General features: G+C 37.5%; 1 protein-coding gene across 8 annotated transcripts in view; it reads right to left on the minus strand.

The window, feature by feature from the left end:
• Window positions 1-20,552, minus strand: part of AIM2 (absent in melanoma 2) — a 66,201-nt gene that overhangs the window by 38,900 nt on the left and 6,749 nt on the right. Inside the window, exons 1-2 of one of the 8 annotated variants that reach the window (XM_079111992.1) lie at window positions 16,360-16,486; window positions 11,835-11,991 (exon numbers count right to left, since the gene is read on the minus strand). The exons of 1 other annotated variant lie outside the window; for it this stretch is intronic. The gene's annotated coding sequence lies outside the window, so the exon portion shown is untranslated. Of the gene's footprint in view, window positions 1-11,453; window positions 11,992-16,327; window positions 16,490-20,552 lie in introns of those variants that run through there. 6 more of the 8 variants (XM_079111990.1, XM_079111996.1, XM_079111993.1 and 3 more) reach the window with 6 other exon arrangements.

The following is a 20,552-nucleotide window of genomic DNA, read 5'->3' on the forward strand; positions in this document are numbered from 1 at the left end:
GAGGAGGTCAGAGTAGGTGAGAAGATTGTGGGTGAGTGTGGGAAGTGCTGAGTTTGAGGCACTCATGAGATATGTAAATGGAGGTGTTTAATTGAATATATGAGCCTGGAGCTCAGATGAAAGGTCAGAACTCCAGACAATAATGTGTTCGGCATCAGAATACAGACAGCAACTGATGCTGTGAATAGGATGAGACTGTCAGGAGAAGGCATGTTGAGTGATAAGAAGGCAGCCTTGGAGCCACGCAGAGTTCAGACAAGTCAGTAGTGAGGAAGAGAAGAAAGAGGGAAAGGGAGACTTACAAAGAAAGGTCAGAGCACTAGAGAAGGGAAGCGAGAGCTGGTGGAGTTTTGGAAGGCAAGATAGAGAGTACTTCAAGGAGGATGGGGAATCAATAATACAGTATAGACGCGAAAATGGCTCAGAGAACAGATCTCAAATGTTCTCACCATGCACACAGCCAAAGGAGAGCTATGTGAGCTCTGTAAGTAAATTAGCTTGATTATAGTAAGCACGTACAAGATGTACTACATGGAAATATCGTCTACCCTGTCAGTATATACAGTTGTATCTCAATAAAGCTGGGGGGAGGAGATGGAGTTCAGATGTTGTAAATTCTATCTCAGATCTAGGAACACACTGCAGATAATTAATTATTCATTTCCTCCAGATTTTACCCCTCACTCCAAGACTTTTAGTCTGGTTTGCTATGCTCATAGGGGGCCCTGATGTACTGAAACAGGAAGTAAGTGAAAAGGCAACAAGAGGGAGGCAAAAGAACATTCCTGCGAGCACATCCTCTCCAGCTTCTGAGTTCTGTGTCTTTGCCCACATTGTCATAAGTTCCTCCTCTTTCCATCTCATGAACACAGGTGATCTGACTGGTGTGTGTGGTGGTCTCTGGTCTCCTGCTATGATCTCATCTATCTGTCTGTTGTCAGTCCTTTCCCACACACTAAGCTACACCTGCCCCAAAAGATCTTGTCATTCATTTCATTTTCCTTCTTCCTTTGGTTAATTACTATTCACATCCAGGTCTCCCTTTATATTTCACTTTCTCCAAAGTCATTTTAAACCCTCTCTGCATGAGCCTGAATTTAGTGTTCCTACTGCTTATTCCCAGGATACTCAGAGCTTCCTGTCATGGCAAGGAAGTGCACAAGATAGGATTCCATTCCATACAAGCTAAAATACCTGCTCCATCGATTTGTGTGGTCTTAGGCAAGTCCCTTAACCTATTGAAGTCCCTTCAATCTATTTCTTGATAGCTACTAATAGACCCTGATAGTACCTAATCCACAGGGGTGTTATGAAAACTAAAAAAAAATTTTGCAGTTAAAACACTAAACAAGTAATTGAAAGATGGAAAGCACTCAGTAAGTATGGCCTATTATTAATACTATCACCATCATCTTATTGTTTCATGACATTGTTCAGTATCATCTCTGCCTTTTTTTTAAATGCAAATGCCACAGGGGCAGAAACTGTATCATGTTTATGAATGAAAGAAAAATATCGTCAGAAACTGAAACACAGTAAGACCTAAATTCATGTTCGTTAAACGCAAATCAAAGACTCAATCTCAACCCACAAACCTACCACTCAAGGTGTGCATTCAAAACTACATGCTATGCATTTCTATCCAGATGTATAATGAAGAGGTCAGTCAACACACCCTAAATCAGCAGTTGTCAGAGGATTCTAAGTACCCTCTCATCTAGACTTCCCTTTTACTGTTAATAGAACCACAACTTTAAAAATGACCTGGCTTCATAGCCTGCAATTCTTCCCTCTTCCTTGACCATGTCTGTTCAATGTCACTCATATTGATAATACAAGTGACAAGCCTGATTCAGGGGTGTTAGCAGTGATGGCAGTCAGGTGAGTTTACAATAAAATAAAAATGATCCATCACACCCAAGACTCAGTTAACCTTTAAATATCAATGGGAAGGCTGGCTGAAGGAACCATTCCTGTGCTGACCTGAAAAAGGGTACCTGATGACAAGAAAAGGTTTTCTTTTTTAATTTATATCCCAACATTTATATTAATCATTTATTAATGAACTTTTAATGATAATAATCTATCATGCTCTTTGCATGTTAATAAAAGGCAACTCTAAGCTTTTCCTTCATTCTGGCAAGTCTATTTTTGAATTTAATGGTGATAAGTAGCACAGTGGGGTAGATTTTTGCAGTAAGTGCCAAAGTGGTCTTTTGACCTCTAATGTTTTCTACATAATTAGAAAATTTCTAGTTTACTCTTGCTTTGTTCTGATTCCTCATTTACCAAAGTAGATGAGGGGAAATTGCAAAATGATGAGAAGAATTAATGCAACTGGTGATAAGTCAGGTAGCCATCCTAATTGGAAAATCAAGTGAGCAGAAAGAGGGAGAAGAAGTATAAAGAGGCACAGGATTGTTCTGATGTTTTCAGGTTTAGCTGAGGTCCCAGGGGTGATGAGCTGGCTCTGGAGAATGGAATGATGTGTGTATATGTGAGACACAAAAGCTGTGTCTCTGACACCTGGATCCATCATCTTCCTGAATGCTGACCATGATGCTTTATCAATAAACATGCCCCAGAGCCATAGGATGAAGGAGTTCCAGACACTAGAAGCCTCATCAGTCAGTTGAACTTGACGTTTTTTGGCTCATGAATCAAGGTCATGACCTACAGTTTCAGCCTGGTTTTCCCAATTAAATATCAATATGCACTTTCACAATGGTGAAAGATGTTCCAGGTCCAACTTTCAATGTCAGTGAAACTGAGGTGTCCAAATATTAACTAAGCTTTTTTTTTCTATGTATTGATGGTTAAAAGCAACTTTTTAATGTATATCTCTATTCTCACACTTCATTTTAGTCCATCGTCCATCCCACCACATGTATCTTCCTTCCTTTGACCTTCATTCAAAGATAACACAGAATCCTTCCTAAGAAAGCCAGGATTGAGTTGTCACATATAATGAGATGTGGAAGGCCTTTTCTTGCCTGGGATACCAGCTGTCATTGAGACACTGATTTAAGTGCTTAACAAGCATAACTTGAATTTAGTATTCCTAACAAACCTCCAAAGTAAGCACCATTACTATCTCCATTATATCGATAAGCAAATAGAGGTATACGTATGTTACATGAAAGGCCCAAGATGATACAAATAATGACAGGAAAAAATAGTGTTTGAACCTCTCAGCCTTGTGAAGTCAGAGTACACTCTTAAACATTGCCCCCCAGTGGCCAAATGAAGAAGCTCAACTCTGTAATCAAAAGGATGAAAACCAAGTGGATCAGCACAAAGAACAGGAGGTAGATACCAAGTGCATGCCTTGCTGATAGAGGCTGTTCTGTTGGATTGTTTGTACAATCCACATCGTCTTCCCTGCTCCTCCCCACTATCTGGTTCTTCCTTAGGAAGTTCTCTTAATTTCATTAATTTATTCTCCAGTTAGCAGAATGAAAACAAAACTAGAATGCTCTGCTGAGTTCTTTAAATTATGTATCAGTCCAAACAAAAGTGGCCATTCAAAGACATGGCCCCTGAGGCCCCAAAGCACAAAAATCACACAACATACCTATCATTTCCTACTATGAATTTATTCTTCAAGGTTTCCCATAAATCACTGGTCTTTCATCTGTGCCTTACCAATTCCACTGGCTTTTACTCTAGTTACTGAACTATTTACTTACAGTAGCTCGACTGTTACCATCCAGATCCTCTGACCCCACAGGCAAAGCACTGCTTCTGCCAGCTTCCAGGAGTATAGGCTGCCTAGAGCTGAGTCTGTCTCCCAGAGTTGCACTGTGCTGAAGGAACTTCTGGTCCAAGGTTACACCTCTCCCTATAGGCAGCCTGAATTCAAGGAATTCAAGGGCCACGTTCAAGGTCACAGCCTTTTTGCCTTAATGAGGGAGAATTGGAGCCATCCAAGCTCTCAGTGTCCAGGGGATTGACTCTAGGCCCCATTATGAGTGCACTGTGGTTCAACTTTTCTTCCGCCCAGCCCGGTTTCCCTCTCTCCTCCATAGGTGTTCCTGAGTGCACCCTCCAATACGCCTGCAGGCAAATCTCAGGTCTGTTTCTTGGGAACTTAACCTAAGATAACACTCAACTCTCGACCATATTCATAAACACTGTCATTTTAACTAAAGTGCAAGAATGCACTGTAAGGATATACACCAGAAGGCGCATGGATATAAAGTTCAGATACGTCCCAGAAGGTAAAAATAATATATGAATTGAGAAATCTATGAATCAGCCCTTCTCGTATGCTGCCAGAAGTCTGTGTTCACTTCACAATTTCATAATGTCATTGTTGATGGTCACTGTGTTACTTAAATGCCTTGCCCTTCATTTTAGGATTTGTTTTTAATCTCTAAATAAAGAGGTTTGATCAGTTACTGACCACCTCAGACAGTCGAAGATTTCACCTTAAATCTTCAGAGTAAAAACTCTTGCTGTCTTTATAGGATGTTGCATTTGAAGGTTACTTTTGTTTTTTGCATTAACTTGAGCTGCTCATCTAGTTATGGTGTCTAGAGACAGATCCAGGATCAAACATATTGAAAGTCGTAGTTCAACTCTGGGAAACTGTTAGGACATAAATTTTTGGTTTCCCTTTGGGGTAAGCCTCTCTTAAAGCAATGCTAAAAACTTTCACTGGGAAAACTCACTCTGACTAACCACATGAGCATGAAGCACCTCAATCTCAAAGACTGACTAAAACCACCTCCTTGCTTTCAGCACTAATACTGTTTCCTGTGAACCCTTTTCCCAAGTAAATTCCCATTGACCTTCCCTCCCTTTCAGTTTCTTCTTGGGATGGAAACATTAGAATAAAGATACAGTCTGTAAAACAAAAAGATGAATAGCTAAATGAAAAACCTCAATCTCAACATCAGATTTATAGGACTTGGTTTGTATGGTCATAAGCAAGGTAAAAATCATAAAAGTAACGAAAAGTGACTCAATTAAGGGGAGGTACTGGGTAGTGAAATAGATCACATTATGTTACGTGCATGTACAAATATGCCACAATGAAACCCATTACTTATATAATTAACAGGCACCAGTAGATTTTTTTAAAAGAAAAAAATTACTTAACAAGGTTAATTAAACAAGAAACAGAATGGTGTGATCAAGGTTAGATTTTCTACATTCAGTTGTTCTTGGTTTCACAGGTACAGAGGACAGAGGCTTTTCTTCAGTCTGTTAATACCTTCATACTACGTGTGGCTTTATGATCTTGAAGACAGCTGAGCAGAGTCAGTGCACACGGACACTTTGTCATGAGGTGCGGTGGTAGGCTCTGCCTTTCTTTTTGCTTCTCACAGTCTGAGTTCCTTCCACCTACTCCCATCAGGGAAGGCGAAGATAACATCATGTGATTCCTGAAGTTCCACAACTCACAAAACTACCCTATATATGTTTATTTTACATTTGGAGGTAGTTTATTTTTTAGATATCAGAGTACACATTATTATACTATGCCTGAAATTTCCTCTTTATTTATATTTAGGGGTTCTTTTAAGTTGTACATGACAGTAGAATCCATTTTGATAAAATTATACAAGCACGAAATATATTTTATTCTAATTAGGACCCCATTTTTGTGGATGGTTACAATGGGGATTCACTTAGGTATTTTCATATGTATACATAGGAAAATTATGTTAGATTCATTCTACTGTCTTTCCTATTCCTGTTCCCCCTCTCTTCCTTTTGTTTCCCTTTATCTAATCTACTGAACTTCTCTTCTTCCCCTACCCACCTGTATTAATGGTTTAACTTCCACATATCAGTCAAGATATTTGAATTTTGTTTTGGGGGGATTATCTTATTTCATGTCTTCAGATCCATTCATTTACTGGCAAATGTCATAAAGTCATGCTTCTTTATGGCTGAGTAATATTCTGTTGTGTATATATACCACAATTTCTTTATCCATTCATCTGTTGATGGTTCCAAAGTTTAGGTTGGAACCTAGGTTGGTTCCAAAGTTTAGCTATTGTGAATTGTGCTGCTATAAACATTGATGACACTGTAGTATGGTGATTTTAAATCCTTTGGGTATAAACTGAGGAGTGGGATAACTGGGTCAAATGGTGATTCCACTCCAAGTTTTTCTGAGGAATCTCCATACTGCTATCCAGAGGGTTTGCACCAATTTGTGCTACCACCAATAATGTATAAGCATTCCCTTTTTCCAATATCCTCACCGAGATTTTTTTGGTACTTATTTTCTTGATAATTGCCTGATAATTACTTCTGACTGAAGTAAGATGGAATCTCAGTGTAGTTTTAATTTGCATTTCTCTAATTGCTAGAAATGATGAACATTTTTTCATATATTTGTTGATCATTCCTATGTCTTAGGAATCACTTTAACAAAAGAGGTAAAGGATCTCTACAATGAAAACTATAGAACACTAAATAAAGAAATTGAAAAAGACCTTGGAAGATGGAAAGATCTCTCATATTCTTGGAGAGGCAGAATCAATATTGTCAAAATGGAATACTACCAAAAACACTATACAAATTCAATGCAATTCCCATCAAAATTCCAATGATGTTCTTCATAGAAAAAAGGAAGCAGTCATGAAATTCATTTGAAAAAATAAGAGACCCAGAATACCTAAAACAATCCTTAGTGGGAAATATGAAGCAGGAGACATCATGATACCAGATGTTAAATTATACTACAAAGTTATAGTAACAAAAACAGCTAAAAAGAAGACCAATGGAACAGAATAGAAGACAGAAAGACAAATCTATAAAAATACAGTTATCTCATACTAGACAAAGGCACCAATAGCACACACTGGAGAAAAGACAGCTTCTTCAACAATTGGTGCTGGGAAAACTAGAAATCCATATGTAGTTAAATCAAAGTTAACCCTTTATGCTTTGCACAAAAATCAACTCTAAGTGGATCAAAGACCTAGGAAACAGACCCAAAACCCTGCACCTACTAGAAGGAAAGGTAGGCCCAACACTTCAACATATTGGCACAGGAACTGACTTCCTGAAGCACAAGAAATAAAATCAAAGATCAATAAACAGGATGGCATCAAACTAAAAAGCTTCTTCACAGCAAAAGAAACAATCAAGAGTGTGAAGAGAAAGCCTACAGAATGGTAGAAAATCTTTGCCACCTGCATCTCAGAGGGTGTTAATATCCAGAATATTCAAAGAACTCAAAAAGCTTAACACCAAACAAACAAACAAACAACCCAATCAATAAATGGGCAAAGAACCCCATCTTATATTCTTGAGGACAGAAAGCATGTAACTAATGATGATGAATAAAATTATATACTTATAAAATACAATCATTACAGAGGTGCCCATCATCTCTGTATTGAGAGCCCTTTAAACTAGGACGGATCAAGGCAATCAGCTCAAGGTCTGCCTCTATGGCTGCCCTTTTTTTGGAGAGGAACTCAGGAAGCTGACGTGTAAAAGAAGTGCTAACTAATGGTGAGAAGGACAGAGAGAAGAGAGGGAGTAAGTGTGTATCTGCATCTGTGTTCATCAAAACGCCTGCCATTGTCAAAGTAAATTAGGCACCTTTGTCTCTCTCCATTGCAAAGGTCATCTTTAGAGCATGGACACTGAAACTGACATCATGTATCAAAATGTTCTGTCATGAAGCAGTCTTCAAGAGCACCTAGAATAGAGGATAAACTATCCCTGGGCTTATGGGATATGTCAGGTCCACAGGAAGCAGAGAGGATGATGATCCAAGAACACACATCCCCTGAGACAGCTGTATTTCTGGTATTCGAATTAAGAAAAGAAATGATTAAAATAGATGCTTAAATTAGTCCTTTTCTGTGGTACTGGAAATTGAACCCAGGGGTACATTACCACTGAGCTTCATCCCAGCTTCCCACTTTTTAAAAATTTTTGAGACAGGAGGTCGCCAAATTGGCTTCAAACTTGCAATACTCCTGCCTCAGTCTCCTGAGTAGATGGAATTACGGGTGTGTGTCACCATGTCCCACTAGATCAATAATCTTACAGTGAAAAATTCTTGGAAAAAGAAAGTGAATTATCATAACCTAGCAATTCCACTTCTTTGTGTTTACCATAAAAATAGAGATATGATATACACAATGGACTATTACTCAACCAGAAAGAATGAAATCATGCCATTTGCTGGTAATGCATGTAATTCAAGAATATCATTCTAAGTGAAATAAGCCAATCCTCAAAAACCAAAAGCCAAGTGTTCTCTTCGATATGCAGATACTAACACACAATGGTGGGGGTGGAAATAGAAGTTCATTGGATTTGAAGGGGAATGAGAGGAAGGGAGGCGAAATGGGAATAGGAGAGACAGTAGAATGAATCATACATAACATTTATGAATACACAACCAGTGTAACGCCACATCGTGTGCAGACAAAGAAATGGGAAGTTAGGCTCCATATATGTATAATATGTCATAATACACTCTACTGTCACATATATCTAAAAAGAACAAATAAAAAAGGGGAAAGAAATAGAGATATGAACTCAGATTTAAATAGATGATTGTAAATCTTCACAAAAGTCTAAAAGGAAAATATACAAATATTAGTTGGAGATGCAAAACTATGAAGTCAATCATCAAAATGACACAGAAAATTATTGCAACTTAACTGAAAACAGTTAAGTTACTACATACTATGCACAAGATGACCTGAACTTCATGACTACAGAGCATTAGGAGTTTGCAATAGCAGATAGTAGTTGAGGCACTAAGTCCCCAGATCCCACCCCACAATTTCACAGAATAAAGACTCTCCCAGTCTCTGCCCAATACTATATCATCAGACTGTCTCCTCTGGGAAAGGGGAGAACATAGTGAATGAAGACACAGACGGCCCCATGTCAGGAAGCTGAGGGTGAAAAGGCAAATCCTGCCCCCCGTGTTCTCCAGACCCAACAGAAACCCTAGAAAATTGTGTACCCATATTCAGACAGAGAAACCCAGGTGAAAAGGGAATAGGTTACTGAGACATAAGAAACAGAGAGGGGATTTGAACCCTGGTAATTTGACTCCAGGGTCTGAAATCTTAACAACGCACCAATTAGCTTCTGCATAAATAAATAGTAAAAGGAGATTAACTCATACAGATGCACACAAAATTTCATGATGTTTACTAAAGGAAAAAATATTGGTGATGGCACATATAATTTTACAAGGTTTAGCATGCTACTTTAATTCCTCCTCCTTTCTATATCATGTGAAAAGGCATCTGAATTTTCCCAGGGTCAATGGAATGATGTAGCCAGAACACATTGAATTTTGTGAGGGAAATGATTACTATTTACTACAAGTCAACTAAATCTTATTCACTGCTAGTAGTACAAAGAGATACAACTTGTTTGATATAAAAACGTGGTAATCTCTATTAATTTTGAAGATACACAGAACTTTCAGTTTTGTGGAATATTTTTTTTAAGCAAGCAAGGATTAGGTTTATTGTAAAAGATAGATACAGATAGACTTCTCTGAAGAGAAAGGGCCCCAGAGCTGGGAATCCCCTGGGGAAATTTTTAATAGCACTGATTGTTAAAGCTGAGAGAAAGAAACTGTAAAATGGGCAAATGAATAATGGTTTATTCATGTAGTGGTATGTGATACAACTGTGAAAATGAACTAGATACAACAATATCCATGAATCTCAATCACTTACAGAAGAATATGCATAATATGATTCAATTCTCTAAGTATAAAATATGTAAAAAAATTAAATAACATTGTTCATTGACACAAAACTTAACAGCAGAGTGACAACCCAGAATATTAGGTAGGCATTTTAATGGGGTGGAAAGTAGACGAGACCAGTGAACTCTCAAAGTTTTTGAAGTATGGACATGATTTCATTTCATAAATTAGGTGGGCAGTACATAGCTATTTGAAAGGCTGCTACAGTCCCACATCTTACAAATGTGCTTACTGATATTTTTTTGTGTAGCCATGTGATTTTCAACAAATTTAGGAAGTCAAACATTCTCTATGAAGGAAGATATTTTAAAATATTCTTATTTGTCAATGGATATTTATTTATTTATTTATTTATTTATTTATTTATTTATATGCAGTGTTGAGAATCAAACATAGTGCCTCACACATGTAGGCAAGTGCTCTGCCACCGTGCTACAAGCCCGGTCCTGATTTTTTTAATATTGGTAATTTGGCATGTTGTTCAGCTGTTTTTTTTTTTTTTTGTTTTTTTTTTTTAAGAAACCATTAAGATATTTATTTACATAAATGTATGAAGTACGCAGGTAAATCACACAAAAGCAATTTAGGGAAACTTTGATTTCTCTCTTATTAAATAACAACATATAAAACTCCCAACACAAATGGGACACTGTGAGGTGTTACAATTCTAGGAGTGCAATAAGGCAACATAACCATGAAAGTCAAATAATTTCACTGAATAAACCCACTCCAAGAATTTATCCTCATAAAACCAAAACAACTCAAGTATTTTGTCAGATGAAAATGGTTTAAACAAATTATGAGGAGGTAGTAATAGGATTACAACCATCTTTATCAAACCTAAATACAAATAGATAATATCAAACAAAAATTGTCAATACAGAAAGTAGAGGTGCCTGCCAGACACAGTGGCCACACTAATCTCAGCTATACAGGAGTCTGAGGCAGGAGGACTGCAAGCTCGAGGTCATCCTGGGCAACTTCAGTGACTCCCTGAATCAAAATGAAAACTAAAAAGGGGTGTGAGCATAGCTCAGTGGTGGAGCCCCCCTGTGTTTAATCCCCAGTACCAGATTTTTAAAAAAAGTAAAGCAGTATAGGTGACTTGAGACTAATTATCTAAACAAAACAAAACAAAAAAAGGAAAAAACAGTATTATAAAAATCAAACTTTGGAAATCAGTGCATTAGGATGGTGAGAATTATAGGTAATTTTTCTATTTGGCAAAATTTTCTTCAGTGTTTTCAGCATAAAAGAAAAGGATTGGCTATCATTTTTAAGTTACTTCCTTTTCAAATAACCATGACTTTTTCCTAATTAGTAAATTGTACACCAATTTTAAGATGGGGAAAAAAAGCAGAAATACCTCACCTATGTTCAAAAACCTAAACATTCCCCAACATTGACTCTGGCAATGAACGAAAACGTATGTAACCTGTGCCGCTCTAACAGGCAGAGGTAGCCACTGCCACTTTTGGTTGACACAAATTGCTGGGTACTACAAATGAATAAGTAAAATAACAAATTTTCAATTTATAAATTTATGTGTTTGGCATTTCATGATATCACCATCACGATATCAGCACCCTTCTCATTTTTTGGTCTCATACTAAGAATTAATTTTAATATTTTCATTCCAAATGTTGCCAATATGCTGAAAATGCTCTACTGAGGCATCTAACTTTTTGTATTAACCACAAACAGATAAATCACAAATAAAATCACTTTAGCTTACCTGTCAAAATGCTGTCGCAAGTAGACAACCACCTTTAAAAAGAAAGGTAACTGATAAAAATCCAAAAACACGAATTTTACAAAATTTAAAATTTTCCTTTTGAAATTATATTTGAGTAAATGAAGAGGGAACTGAACATTTCTGCATATCTGTTGCATAGCATATTATGTTCTCAACAAAATATGAAGGACACATTACGTGAAATTTACTATTTTGTAATTTTCAAATCGGAGCAGAACGGATCAGCTCGAAGTGTAGGGCAGCTCCCTCCATGTCTATAAACACCACTAGAAAGAGCAAACCACTAAAAAACCAGGAGAAAGAGAAATAAAAGCTTAAAATACAGGCTGCAGATTAAATTTTAAAAATTACATTACTTACTAACTTGGATGTTGTTCAGCTCTTTTGCCACTGTTTTGAATGTTTCCATTTTTAAAATCAATTTTCCAAAACTGAGGAATATTTTTACATTAGTAAATTTTAGTGTTTATATCTGTAATTTATTTGCAGCTAGTTATTCTTGTCAAGGTTACTTATGCTAGTAAAATAGGTAAAAAAAGAAGTCTCAAAAATTATTCTGCTATTTCTTTTATTAAGGTCATTTGTTTTTGCTTTTGTTGTTGTTGTTACAAAAGCAATTTAAATCATTATTGGAAAAGAGTGAAACAGAAAACATAGTCCTAGTAGAAAAAAGACAACAACACTAATAACCCCACTATTCAAAATGTAAAAATCTGAAAAGATGATCTTTATTCTTGTCTGAGTTAATTGTGGAGAAGTACCAGGAATGAAATCTACTAAATTATGCTATGTCCATGTAGAAATATATCATAATGATCCCTGCCTATATATATCATTATAGTATACTAATTAAAGTAATAAAATAATAATAATAATAGAAGGGATATTAGTAAAGTAAGAGGATCAGGGAAAGGAGGAGAAAAGGGAATCTTTCTCAGAAATGAGATTGATCAAATGTTGTGTAAGAACAATCATGGCATAATGAATCCCACCATTATGAAAATAAAAAGTAAAAATATATATAATAAAACATTATATGTATATATTACATATATAATTATAGAAAGTGTGGTTATTTTTGTAATGCATGTTCTATCATCTACCACAATTTATTTAGTCAATCTAAATCAAAAGAAAGAAAAATTTTAAGTCCACCTTCTCATTTTCTCTGTATCATAATGGATTTGTAAAATAATTCAGTGGGTACCCCAAGGCAGGAAAAAAATAGAGCCTAGATGGAGTTTTGTTATAAGTGTCAATTCCAATCAATTGCTGATTTGGTTGCATGAGATCTGTTTTGAGGCACTTTATGAAAATGCACCTGAGCTGTGAGTTCTCGGTGGTGTGGAGGTTACAGGAGATGGAAACAGGATAGGAACGCTCAGGACCTGCCTCCTGCATCTGCCATCCCAGTCTCCAGGGCCTCTGCTTATGTGACCTTCCTCTGATACCTCTAGTTCTCTGGCTATGTGCTCTAGGATACTCACTACTATATTCTGCACTTTTCTTTTTGTTTCTGTCCTTTGTAGCCTATTTTGAAAGGTACCTAGATTACTCTGATCAATGCTGAAAGCTTGTTATAACTGGAGATATTTAAGGCACCAAGCTTGCCTGGAAGTGGAAAACTTACCCTTAAAATATCGTAATGGATGCCAGGAAATCTGTAATGGCCAGTAGCATTTGAAATTTTAATGACTTAATTGGCAATACTGTACACTGTATACTAGCCAGAATTCCCTAGGAAGAACCTGGAAAAGGAAAGCATCCATGCCTCCACTCAGTACTACAGATGCTCATTTTATGTAAGTTCTATGACGGCGGCGAGAAGAGGGAACCAAACTGAGAAGAAATTACAAAGTATGGAATTGGATCGGCAGCTCATATATTAAATCACAATAAAATATGAGGCATCACATCACACATGTCCATTTTTATAAACTCTCCCCAGTTACTACAAGCCCAATTGTAACTTGTAAATTGTCTCAGTAGAGTAGGTCTGGGCTCTAGGAAGGCTCCATTACCAAAAGGAAGGTTATGGATTCCTGAAACAACATAAACTTTTTTGAAACTTTTTACATAACTCTGATCCATCCCCATTGCTACTGCATGCTCAAAAGATTCTCCTTTAATTAATTGTCCAAGCCTTCTCATTTGTGCTTCAAGAGGGCAACTTGGTACGGGGACTTTACAATTTGTATACATCTTTAAATCTTGGTTCTTATATTCACTAGCTACTTGGTCTTGGGCACATTACTTGGATACTCTTACTCCTGTCTGAAAAATAAAGACATAATGCCTACCTTGCAGGAATGTCGTGAAGAGAAATAGGATAACGTGAATATCACCTTGCACACTGGCAAGCTAGTGGTCTGAGCTGAATGATTGTCAGTCGAGCCATGTATGACAGGGAAATAATAATCTACATATATGAAGTGCTGGTTATTTCCTCCTCAAAGTTTTTATGAATTTTGATGATACTTTCCCACAGTCTCCTTTTCCAGTTTTAGGACACATTTTAAATTCACAGAGAGGCAAAACTACCTCTCTTAATGTTTCATAATCCTCTGGCCCATTAGCTCTTCCACATGTTAGGATCACAACAAGAGCAGCAAGCGCTGATCTTGGACACACCATGGCTTGTCCACACAGAGTCAAAACTGGAGCCAACCAAGGAGCTGAGATTATTCATAGTTTTAGTAGTCGTGAAAGCAGAAGTATAATCTGGGTTACCTTGTGGCTTGGAGGAAATGCTCATTTCTAGGGCATTGGGATAGGTGAGCTACATAGAAACTGAAATGGCTTTAGTGACAAAAAAAAAAAAAAAAAAAAAAAGAACTTTCAACCTTAAATCTCTCACCTGCTTCTGATCTGGGTGATTTCCTAGACACTGGGTTACTCTGGGACTGAGACAATTCAAAGGCACAGAAAATCTTGGGAGTATCAGAAAGAAAATCAAGTTAGAAGTAGGAAGTCCCTAGGCTTCTCTTTTCATCCTACAGGATGAATCCCTAAAACTTCAGGAGAGAGAAAAGTCAGAATTTCTCCCTCAATCTCAGGCAAACCACTGTACTATAAATGTGAAGCCTCTAAGGTGTGACAGTCCTTAATGGCCACTGTTCCAATACATTAGAGTATAAGGCAGACACCCACCCCTACTTAGGATGAAGCCCTTTATATTTTATAAAATCCTTTTGCATACATATTTTATGTCATTTTAGTAGCCAAATGAGGTACACGATATCTCCTCAAATTTCATAAGTCAGAAAGTAGAGGTTTCTAATTCCATGGTGAGTTCTTTTCCACTGGGCTATAGCTACTTCATCCCACTCTTTATTTATTCCAGTCACCTGACCTCCTGGTCTGCATCTCAAAACCATCATCTTCAGAAAACACCCACCTCAAGTAGATATACAATTTGACGACCACAGCAAACAAGTTTAGAGTTATGATGGGCACACAGAAATAGTTAAGTGTGATTACACAAGAGACGATACAAGTAAACATGGACTTTGGAACCAGAATGCTTGGGTTCAAATCCTCATTTTTCCACTTAGCTAAGTAACTGTGGGAAGACACTTTTCCTTCTACGTTTAAGTTTCCTGATCTGTCAGATGGAGATAATATCAGTACTCAAATCATAAAGTTGTTGGGAGGAACCACACAAGTTAATGTGTATAGAACATTTAGATAATGCTTGTTGTATGGCGTAAACTACAAGTGTAAGTTACCTCATATCACGAACTTGCTTTTTTTATTCTTATGTTTTTTATTAATGCATTATAATTAAACATAATGGTGGAGTTCATTATAATATGTTCACAAGAGCCCATAATATTCATAAATGTTCCATTACATTCCTGAGTTTCTCTCCCCTTTTCTTACCCTCCTCCCTCCACTTGTTCCCTTTTCTCTACTTTACTGGTCTCCCTTCTGTTCATTTTTTAATTGATGCATCATAAACATACATCAAAGTGGGATTCATTGTGATACAGTCATACATGCACATAGCATAGTTTTGGAAAACCAACTTTCTCACTCGAGAATTGCAGGCACTGCAACCACTTAGCCACAAAAGAGAAATACAAATACCCACTCCATCCTGAAGTAGTGTTTCATTCCCAGCAGGGATCACTGTCATTTTTCTCATTTTGTAGATTTTCAGACAATTTAAAAAATTCATTTTTAAAAAATCTCTATGATATAGCTCATACTTGAGGCAGAATAAGCAATTTCAATTGCTAATTCAGCTACCTTAAGCCAATCATCTATTGCTAGCTCATATTTAAGACCTTTCACACACCCCAAAATAATAATTTAAATCTGTTAAACATAGACATCCAAATCCTTCTGAAGGAGAATTTTCTCACATTCAACCTCCATATTAACACAGAAAAGATCAACTTCTAAGAGGCATACCATCTATAGATTATGTGCCCAACTTTCTTTATACTGGATGCCTATCAAATGCCAGGCACAGTGCTGGACCTGAGAAATAACAATTTAAACTGTACAGACACAGACCGTTCCATCACAGAACTTAAAAATGAGAATTGTGTGCTTTTCAATACAGTCACTACTAACCATATGTGACTATTTAAATTTAAAACTCATTATAATTAAATAAAAATAAACATTTTCCTCATTCATACAATCCACATTTTCAGTGTTTGATAGTTTTAAGTTCCTAGTTACTATTATATTAGACAGTACAGAGAAGGGAGAGCTCTAACACTATACAAATTTCTATTGGTTATTGTCAACCTAGAGAAAGACAAAAGTAAATAAACAGATAATGAGAACATGGCATGTGAGTTAGCTTTCTATTACTGTAACAAAATGTCTAAGATGATCACATTATAAGAAGGAAAGGTTTATTTTGGCTCACAGTTTTGGAGGTTTTAGTCCACGATTAACTGACCCCACTGCTTTGGGCTTGTGGCAGCAAATTATATCATAGCAAGAACATGTGGTAGCGTAAGCTCGTTTGCTTCATGGCGGCTAGAAGTAAAAGAGAGAGGAAGAAGCAGTGGTACCAATATCACCTACAAGGGCACACCCCCAGTGACTTAACTTCCTTCCACTGCACCCCCCCTTAAAGGTTCCATCACCTACCAACAGTTGCCACAGGCTGGTAACCAAGCCCTTTACACATGAACTTTTGGAAAAACACTTATTCAAACCACTGCAGTGTGAATATGTTATGATGGAGAAACACAGGATGCCAAAAGAAAAACCTCTAATACAAACTCAAGAGGGAGAGAGGGAAATTTTCTTAGTGATATTGAAACCAAGATGTAAAATGGCAACTTCCCTGTTGCAAAAATTGTGCAAGCTGTTTTCAGAAGGCAGGCATGGAACTCTAAGACCTGACCTAAAATGACCTTGGGTGCCTGGGAGAAACAAAAGTTCATGAGCAGCAGAACCTGGAAAATGAGAATAAGACCTCCAGGATTAAGTTTAGAGGTGAGTGTTGCTGTCAACAACCGTAAGACAACCAGAATTATTCACAAGTTCTACCAGTACAGGCGTACTGGGTGTGGATTGTTCTACCCAGACTTCTGGTTACATTCAAAGAGTCTTCTGCTTCCTCTTACCCTGGGAGCTTAAATTCCTTTGCCATTAGTCAACTGGGAAGACAGATATGAGCATGCCTCCTGTCTCCTTGTGAGATAGTAATTATACAAAAAAAGTGTGATTCATTGTGATATATTCATACAAGCACATAATGTGTTTGTTAATTTCATTCCCTAGTACCTTCCTTTTCTCCTCCTCCCTTCCCTAGTCCTCTTCCTCTACTCTACTAGTCTCCCTTCTATTTTCATGAAATCCCTTTTTATCTCTAGCTTCCCCATATGAAAGAAAATATACAATCCTTGACTTTCTGAGTCTGGCTTACTTCACTTAACATGATGTTCTCCCTTTCCATTCATTTACCAGCAAATGACATAATTTCATTCTTTTTCATTACTGAATAACTCCATTGTGGACATATACCACATTTTCTTTATCCATTCATCTGTGCCACACACCTGGGCTGGTTCTATAACTTGGTTACTAGAATTGTACTGCTATAAACATTGCCATGCATGTATCTCTGTAGTATAATGACTTCAGTTCCTCTGGATAAATACTGAGGAGTGACATAACTGGGTCATATATTGGTTCCATTCCTATTCTTTTAAGGAACCTCCATACTGATCTCCACAGCGGTCATACTCATTTACAATCCCTTAAACACTGCTTAAATGTTCTTTTCCCCCCAGCATCCTCACCAACATTTATTATTTGCATTCTTGATATTTGCCATTCTAACTAGAAGTAGACCTTTAATAAAGCTCTTTATTTTGGCAAAAACCCAGTGTCATAGTACTGGCTTCTATGTGAGTCAGGCAGTAAGCAGTAGTCTGACCTGAGACTTGTTTGTCTAACAAATATCTTCTGAGCACTTACCAGGTACCACCTGCTATATGCCATGTCCTGAAAATACAGAAGAATAATATAAGCAGAGAGTCTCATAGAGGATCTTCCTCATAGATCCTCAACAGAGGAAGATAATAAGCACACTCTCTTAAGATGATTTGTGGTTATGATGAGTGCTATGGAAGAAAAGAACAGGTGACAAAGAGAGACTACTTCAGCTTGCTTGAAAGTCAGAACTCAGTTGAGTTTGGGAATCATAAATATATAATGACAGGAGCTTCATGGCTCTGTGATTTTCCCCATCAGTGCTCAGTAACCCTGGAGAAGGTTCAAAACAGGCAGACAGTCGAAGTCTTGCAACAGAAGGATGGTTGAACCACAGAATTAAAGATGCAGGGAGGGGTTGTTGAAGTTCTGGACCATGGAATCCAAGTGTAACAGAAAAGCAGTGAAGGCAAGTTGGGCTAATACACACTGAAAAAATAGAACTCAAACTGCAGATCTCAATGAGGCAGAAGGAGGTGAAGGACAGAGAACTGGATGACAGGACTGGAGGGAGAGTCGGAGAGGCAGGTAGGATACGGTCAGAGTAAAATGTCCAAATTTGATTGTTCACATTAAAAAAAAAATTCTGAAAGTGGCTATAGAACATGGTGGACAAAATGTTACATCAGTGAAAGGCAAGGAAGGTGTACACCCCCAGGATGTGAGGCTCTGACTCACTCTGTGACGCACAACTCAGATCGCTTCCCACAAGGTTGTCACAGACCTGCCTGACTGTTGACGTTTTTCCTCTGAGGGTCAGACTACCAGACCCATCATGCCACTCTGTGCCCAGTTCTAGGAACAGCATCTCTTCTTTCAGGTCACATGCTTGAACTGAGTGCAGGATCACAACCACACCTATCTGTTGGGTTGGTGTCTGCTCAAATTAACAACCAGTCCCCAAATGTCCTGGCTGGAATATGCTCCATGACCCTCTTGGCAGAGAACTTCCTACAGCTCTTGCAGCTCTTCTGCAGAAGAACAACTCCCTCCAGAACCTCTTTCACTATCTCGCAGATGTCACGCCTCTTCTTATTTGCTCTTCGATAGTCTCTCTAAAGAACAAACTTGAAGCATTAAAAGAAATTGTAGGTGTATTTTTCTCCTTTGAATTTCTTACAAATCATTTCTCTCTCTCAAATTCGCCCACACCAACAAAAGGAGGACGTGAGAGGATTTCAAAAATAATTGCAGAAGCTATTTTGGAATCTCATTAAGCAATGAGGTCTGGCATAAAATCTGTTCTGGCTACTATTTCCCCCCAGGATTGGTAACATATAGCTCTATTCTCATCCTGAATTTTTGTATTTATTAAGCTGAGCTGACAGGGAATCCCTACCTGTTTTGTTTTGCAAAGCTTTTCACCCTTCTCCAAGTAGGGGTTAGTATCTGTGTGGGTTGGGGTATTTAAATGTTAATGCATTGGGAGGATGAACTGCCAATATTATTGTCTGCATGTCAGATGATCTGAAAAGTCTATGAGGAGAAGATGGAAAGAAATTATCCCAGCAGAGTTACAGTGACAAAAGCAACTGAAGTAATATGGCACCATGTTTACGGGCATGGACTCCACTGCTACACTGCCCCCAATAGTAGCCATAGCCAGACATGGCTCTCAAGCACTCTAAATGTGCAGCTGAAATTATTAATAATTTTATAGTAATTGCCTATTGAAGTGACAATAGTCTAGATATATTGAGCTTAATCAAAAATTTTAAGTTGACTTTGTTTCTTTTTACTTTTTAATGTATTTACTAGAAAATATGCAATTGCCTGTGTACTCATATATATTTCTGTTGAATAGTACTTTTTCAGAACATGAACTACATGGGTTCACAATCTCACCAATTTCTATCTATGATACAAGCTGAAAAATATTTTCTTGGCCTGTTATAAAGAAATTACCTAATAGTATCTACTACACAGAATTAATGTGAAGTATAAGCAAATTATAACTATTGTATGTAATTCAAGAATTATCCATCATACCTAGTGCCCTCATTGTATGCTACTATTATTTTGTTCATAGTTGTCATGGCGTGGGGACAGCAAGATGCTAGAAGAGACAGTGCTATGTCAAAAAGAAAGAACTTTTCCATCTGGGCATGGTGGCACACACCTGTAACCCCAGTGGCTCAAGAGGCTGAGGCAGGAGGATCTCAAGTACAAAGCCTGTCTCAACAAGGTTAGTGAAACCCTAAGAAACTTAGCAAGATCCTGTCTCTAAATAAAATGTAAAAAGGGGGGGGGGGCTCGGTGGATAAGCACCCCTGGGTTCAATCCCCAGTACCAAAACCAAACAACAACAATAACAACAACAACAAAATACTTCTCTTTCTTATGGAAGGTTTGTACCAAATGTCCATTTGGATCTGGGTGAAAAATGCCTAAGCCTTGCTTCCAGGGTGTCCAGCTATGTATTAGGACTCCAGTGACATCATCTCACATCCTGTGGGTCAAAAGTCTTTCTATCACATCAATACTTCTTCCAGGATTCCAAAAGGCACAGCTATTGAAGAAGTACTCCAAATTTATTTAGAAAGGAACATTAGTAAAAATGCAGCACTGACCAGAAGTGTAAAAAGTTGCTCTGCCACTGAAAGTCATTAGTAT

The sequence above is a fragment of the Sciurus vulgaris genome, assembly GCF_902686455.1.
Source record: "Sciurus vulgaris genome assembly, chromosome: 1".
Lineage (NCBI taxonomy): Eukaryota > Metazoa > Chordata > Mammalia > Rodentia > Sciuridae > Sciurus > Sciurus vulgaris.